Here is a 6,768-nt window from a genome sequence, read left to right on the forward strand (position 1 = left end):
CCATATATGTATAGATTCCTATTTGAGTCTAGTTTCTAAAGAAACAAACAGCATCAGTATTGAAGACCTGTACCAGAATATATCCAATTCGTAATGCATAAAGGTCAGTGTAGTTGAACCTTGGAATAGGGGAGACTTTAACTAATAAACTGTACTAATTGGCTTGACCAAAAATTCTAGAAAAAAATCTGTAGATGGACATATGAGTCTAGTTTCAGTGAAAAATTACAAAACTGATTTTAGAGTTTTGAAACTCAAGATATGATTTTTAAGACGACAGTGATGCAGTAACCAGCTTGTCTAGAAATTTTTAAATGGACAGTGAAAATGATTAAGTTAAGTTTGTGTGCACCTTGTGTTCGACTCCGGTAACGGACTCGGGTACGGGGTGTTACACCCACTTCCTATGTCACTCCGTCCGGTGCTGAATCTCGAGGGTGATGAAATAGGCAAGGTCGATGACATGCCTGTGCGATATACACCATAAAAAGTAGGCGTCGTGAGTGTTGACGATGCCAGTGCTCTCTCGCTGTCCTGTAATCATGTGAGCCAAAATGGCATGTAGGTACCTTAGAGATGGAGGGAGAGCCGATGCCTTGGAGTGGCTAGGATTGTAGGTGGCCCTACCTGGTACTAGTGCATCCCAGCATCGTGAAGGAGAATGATGGATGTGGTGGTTGAGAGCATGTAAGTCATTCTCCTCCTTGAATTCCTCTGTATATAAACCCAGTGCAGTACCGAATTCTGGTACGCTAAGCTGGTGGATTAATCCACCTAGGCAAATTGCACCGTGCCGGGATCATCGTAGTTCGTCATCACGGTCTGAAGATGAAATGTGGAGCATAATTCCATCGTAAGCTCGAGATACATCGGCTCGATGATCCTAAAGAAAAGCTCCTAAGGGTCGATGCTTAGGAGGGCCTGAATCGCATCAGCCAACTGAACTTGTTCTATTGCAGCCCAGTCGATGCAACTACCCGCAATTAAAGTTCGGGCCCAGAGTATTTGGAAGAGTTCTTCTTGGGGCCTGATGGGGAACCTCAGGAAAGGGTGACGAACTTTCGCGGTAGGACCTGAGGAAGATGACGCTCCCTTCCTTTTCTTTGAAGCAAGGATAGTAGCCTTTTTACCATGTGAGGATGACATGGTACCTGTAATTATAAAGGAGAATAATAGTAGGTAAACGAATTTGAAAAGCCATGAATTTGAACTAACAATTTCAGCCAAAATTACTAATACTAACCAAACTCAGCCAACATAATAATTTTAATAGCATAATTTCGTGACATTGGCATTGTAAGGGCATGAGAATGGGCATCGAATTTCATGGAAATATAAAGAGCATAAATTTGGTACATGGCATGAGTTGTAATGGTAAATAACAAAAAGCAATTGAAAACTATGAATATTGATTTAGAATAGGTGAATAAGGCATGAGAGTTTCATAAAAATATGTCATGGGGAATGAATGATAACTAATCTTAAAAGAAATGAAACTTGAATGATAGCATAGTGTGAGATACATGAAGATTATAACATTAAAAATGTGTGGAGTTAAAGGTAAAAGAGTGAACAAAAGCTAAAAAATAGAAGAATAAGCATCAAAAATGAAGTTGGAAGCGGCGCAGGGGCATGGCGGGGAGGGCGTGCGGACTTGCAGCGGCTAGGGTTAGGGTTTTTGGGTGAAGAAGACAATAAATAGTGCAGCCTATTTATAAATTTTAGGGCATACGGCCAGGTAAGGTAACACACCCGTGTTCCCCAATTTCAGCCCGTGTGATTTGCGAATTTTGAGTTTGGGTGCGTCTGACATTTAGTACATGCCCGTATTCCTTGAGCGTGTGGGTGCACACGGTCGTGTCGCACGGTCGTGTCTGGCATTGTTCCCTTCTCCTACACTCGTGTATGTAGACTCACGCCCGTGTCAATCTAACAGGTTTGACCACGGGTGCTAGATACGGGTGTGTCGTACGCTCATGCTATTTTAACAGGTTCACCCACAGTCATGTCGTACGGCCGTGGCATTTTATCGTAGCCCGTGTTTGGGAAAATCGTTGACCTGTTTTCACACGGCCCTAAGCACGCCAGTGTTCTTGGCCGTGTCTATGTGGAAAACCTGTATTCAAGAGCTCCATTAGTAAGTTAGGTGTTAAAGACTAAATTTTAAAGAAGTTAATACAGTTAGTGCTCGGATTGCCTCCTGAGAAACGCTTATTTATAGTCTAAGCTTGACTTACCTCTTCATTGAATGATCATGGTGGTTTGAGGAGTTTATACTCATCATTCCTACTATCATTCTCATTAAAATAAGGTTTTAGACGGGTGTTGTTTACCTTAAAAGTGCCGAACTTGGGATGACTCACCTCGACTGTACCGAATAGGAAAAATGCTAAGTACCGTAAGAGAGATTTCTTCATTCGGTGTAGTAGTGACAATGTGAGGATCTGCGGCATCTAATAAGATTTTATCTCCAACCTTAAGTTGATTTAGAAAAGTATTGAGCTCGTTCTGGTGAAGTTTTGGTTTATCGTGTGTTCTCGGTTTATGCGTCCGCCATTCATCTAGCTCCTCGATTTGTAACCTTCAATCTTCATGAACAGGTCCTCTACTATTGCTTGAGAATGACTCATGTGCTTCCTTCAGACTCATTTCCTACAAAGTAGGTTGTACCATATTGTCAGTTTTAGTAGAATGGGTTAAACGATCACCTTTAATTTTCGATGTGTTGCCAGAATTGCGGGCTTGAAGAGTGATTGTTTCGTCTCCCACACGGAGTGTGAGTTCACCTGTGCCAACATCAATAATCGTTTTAGCAGTTGCTAAAAAGGGCCTTCCTGAGATCAAATGAGTGTTGCTATCTTCCTCTATGTCTAAAACAATGAAGTCAACTGGAAATATAAATTTATCGATTTTAACTAGCACATCTTCAATAATTGTAATACCCCATACCCGTACCTGAGACCGGGATAGGATACGAGGCATTACCGAAATTTTCAGAATAATTTCAATTAATTTATATTATTTAGTATTCATTTTCATGTTTCATGTAACATCCTTTTCATATATTCAATTCAAAATATCATATAAAATATGATACAATACTTAAATTGTCATATTTACTTGCTCATTCAGGGTATCCGAACCTACCTGACTAAATTGCAGAAATACCAAGATTTAGGGCATATTGGTAATTTACCATTTTCTCAAATTTCACCCAATCTTAAATTGATAATTTCATTTAATTTATTAATTTAGATAATAAAACAATTTATTCCCTTCAATTTAGTCATTTTGACATTTTTACAAAATTGCCCCCTAAAGTTTTACTTTTATTCAATTTAGTCCATGAGCTTAAAACATGCAAATTAGCCATGCTAACTGAATATTCATATATATTTTTTTCTCCTCCTCCTCTCCATTCCACATCCTTAATGTATATAACATTCTTGTAAGTATGATTTCACAATTTACTTATTAATGCTCACATCAATCTGTTCACACAAGTCATAGTCACTCAATTATTTATAATTCGAGCTTCAGAGCTAAAAATTAAGATCCGTAAATTTTCCCTAAAACTAGACTCACATATAATTCCACCATAAAATTTTAAGAATTTTTGGTTTAGCCAATTAGTACAGTTTATTCATTTAAGTTTCCCCTGTTTCACTATCCAACAGTTCTGACCTCTCTTCACTAAAAATTAATTATATCATAGTATAAAACTCGGATAATGTTCCCATTGATTTCTATTAAAAATAGACTCATTAAGGATTCTAATCATATAAATTTGAGACTCTAATTAATTTTATCCAATTTTTGGTGATTTTCCAAAGTCAAAATAGGGGAACCCAAATTCATTCTAACATTGTCTCACAAAATTCATTATATCTCATAATTTACAAATCCATTGCTTACACCATTTCTTCTATGAAAAACTAGACTCAATAAGATTTAATTTCATATTTTATTCATCTTCTAATTCGATTTCTACAATTTATGGTGATTTTTCAAAGTTAGTCTACTTCTGCTATCCAATATTGTTTTAGTTCAAGATGTTTATTACCACTTTTCCTCTAAATTTCAAAGGTCATACAGTTCAGTCCTTTTTAATTAATTGACTAACCAAACGTTAAAATTTTCTAACGAAACTTTAATACTAACTTAATAACACTCCATAAATATTTATAAAAATATTTATGGCTCGGTTTATAAATCCGAGGTCTTGATACCTCGTTTTCAACCAAATTTACCTGATTAATTCTTTTAAAATCGCAAAATTCACTAATTAAAAACAATTCTTTTAAGTTCGCACTTGGCCTATAATTATTATTTGTTAAAATTTCTAAACATACTCGTCGGATTTAGTGATCTCGAATCACTGTTTCCGACACCACTGAAAAATTTAGCTGTTACAATAATACCCCTAGGAAATCTTATAGTTTTGTCTGCTAATTGAATGCTCATCCTAGTTTGTTTGGGTTTCCCGAGACCTAATTGTTTGAACATTTTGTAGGGCATGACGTTAATACTAGTCCCTAAATCAGCTAATGCATTATTAACATCTAAACTACCAATTAAGCAAGGAATCATAAAACTCCCTAGATCTTTTAGTTTGTTAGGTAGTTTATTTTGGAGAATAGCTGAGCAAACTGCGTTTAGCTCCACATGCAATGCCTTGTCCAACTTCCGCTTATTTGCTAAAAACTCCTTTAAAAATTTCATTGCGTTTGGCATCTACGATAGGGCTTCAAGAAACGGTAAGTTAATATGTAATTTTTTTTAAGAGTTTAAGGAATTTACCAAATTGTTCATCTGAGCGGTCTTTCTTTGTCGCGTTGGGGTATGGCACACGAGGTTTATATTCGACATTCATTGATTTGTTTTTATTATAACCTACCTCACCTTGACCTTTGCTTACCATAGTTTCTTGCCTCGGTTCTAGCTCAGGCTCAACGACTCCTTCGTCATCTTGAATATTAATTGCGTTGAGCTGTTAGCTTGGGTTGGGTTCAGTATTACTTGGCAAGCTACCTTGTGGTCATTCGGAGATTAGTTTAGAAAGCTGGCCTATCTGAATTTCGAGCCCTCGGATTGACGCTTGTTGATTTTTAAGTGCTGTTTTGGTGTTTTGAAAACGAGTTTCTGACATCAAGATAAACTTTTTGAGCATCTCTTCAAGGTTCAATTTCTTTTCTTGTTGATAGGGTGGCTGTTGAAAACCCGGAGGATGTTGTGGTCTTTGATTTCCTTGACCGCCCCACGAGAAATTTGGATGGTTCCTCCAACCTGCATTGTAAGTGTTACTATATGGATTGTTTTGAGATCGAGGATTATTACCCATGTAATTTAACTGCTCGTTATCCATGTTATGGCCATAAGGTTGGTATTCCGAATGGCTTGTTCCACCTCCACTTGCTTCACACTGCATTATTGGGTGAACCTGTGAAGAACTAAGAAAACCGTCAATCTTTTTATTTAGAAGTTCTACCTGGTTTGACAGCATAGTAACTGAATCGACGTTATAAACGCCTGCTGTTTTAGTTGGCTTAGTCCTCATGACTTGCCACTGATAGTTATTTAGTGACATCTCCTCTATAAACTCATAAGCATCTTCAAGTGTTTTATTATTGATGGTTCCGCCAGCAGCTGCGTCAACCATTTGTCGAGTCGAAGGATTCAGGCCATTATGGAATGTTTGAACCTGAAGCCAAAGCGGTAACCCATGGTGAGGGCACATTCTCAATAAGTCCTTGTATCTCTCCCATGCATCGTAAAGAGTTTCTAAGTCCATGTGCACAAACGAAGAGATATCATTACGTAATTTAGTTGTTTTAGCCGGTGGAAAATATTTTAGTAAAAACTTTTTGGTTATTTGTTCCCAAGTAATAATTGACCCTCGTGGTAACGAGTTCAATCATTGTTTAGCTTTGTTCCTTAACGAAAAAGGGAATAATCGAAGACGAATGACATCATCAGAAACACCATTAATTTTAAATGTATCGCATAGTTCCAAAAAGTTTGCTAAATGAGTGTTGGGATCCTCATCCTGCAAACCATCAAACTGAACAAATTGCTGTATCATTTGATTAGTGTTAGGTTTTAGTTCAAAAGTATTTGCAGCTACAGCAGGTCTAACTATGCTCGATTTAGTTCTTGTTAAAGAAGGTTTAGCATAATCACACATAGTGCGTGGAGCAGGATTTTGATTAACCACAATTATAGGAGGTAGCTGATTGTCTTGGTTTTCAGCCATCTCTTCGGTTGGCGGTTAAGTATCGTCCTCTTAATCGTTCTCTATGTATCTTAAGCTTCGCCATATTTCTCATTGGTTTCTACGAACTGTATGATCGATTTCTTCGTCAAAAAGTAGTGGTCCTGACGGGTTTCTTCTAGTCATAAACTATAAAAACCTACCAAGAGAAAGAAAAAGTAAATTAATAAATAATAAAAATTAAATTAAATTAATTTGTAAGGAAAATAAATGGCTAAAGTAATAAAAATTGAGTGTTCCTAATATCTTAGTTCCCTGGCAACGGTGCCAAAAACTTGATCGCGTGATTTTGTGTGATAAGTTTTATATATTTATAATTAATCGTTCTTGAAACTAACTATTATCGCGATGTAGGCAAGTGTACCTATCGAACAGTAGTATAGTTTTAGCAAGACCGGATTGTCGAACCTAAAGGAACTAAAAGTACTAGTAAGGACTGTCTTTTTATTATCTAGCCTAAAAATAAGGTGGTTTTGTTTTAACTAACTAATTAACTA

At 36.9% G+C, this 6,768-nt stretch overlaps 1 non-coding gene across 1 annotated transcript; it reads left to right on the forward strand.

Annotated features, from left to right (window-relative positions):
• Positions 1 to 5,717: 5,717 nt before the first annotated feature.
• Positions 5,718 to 5,824, forward strand: LOC128283356 (small nucleolar RNA R71). The gene has a single exon (XR_008273698.1). It is a non-coding gene; the product is annotated as a small nucleolar RNA R71 (small nucleolar RNA).
• Positions 5,825 to 6,768: the final 944 nt, after the last annotated feature.

This window comes from Gossypium arboreum, chromosome 10, assembly GCF_025698485.1.
Source record: "Gossypium arboreum isolate Shixiya-1 chromosome 10, ASM2569848v2, whole genome shotgun sequence".
Taxonomy (NCBI): Eukaryota; Viridiplantae; Streptophyta; class Magnoliopsida; order Malvales; family Malvaceae; genus Gossypium; species Gossypium arboreum.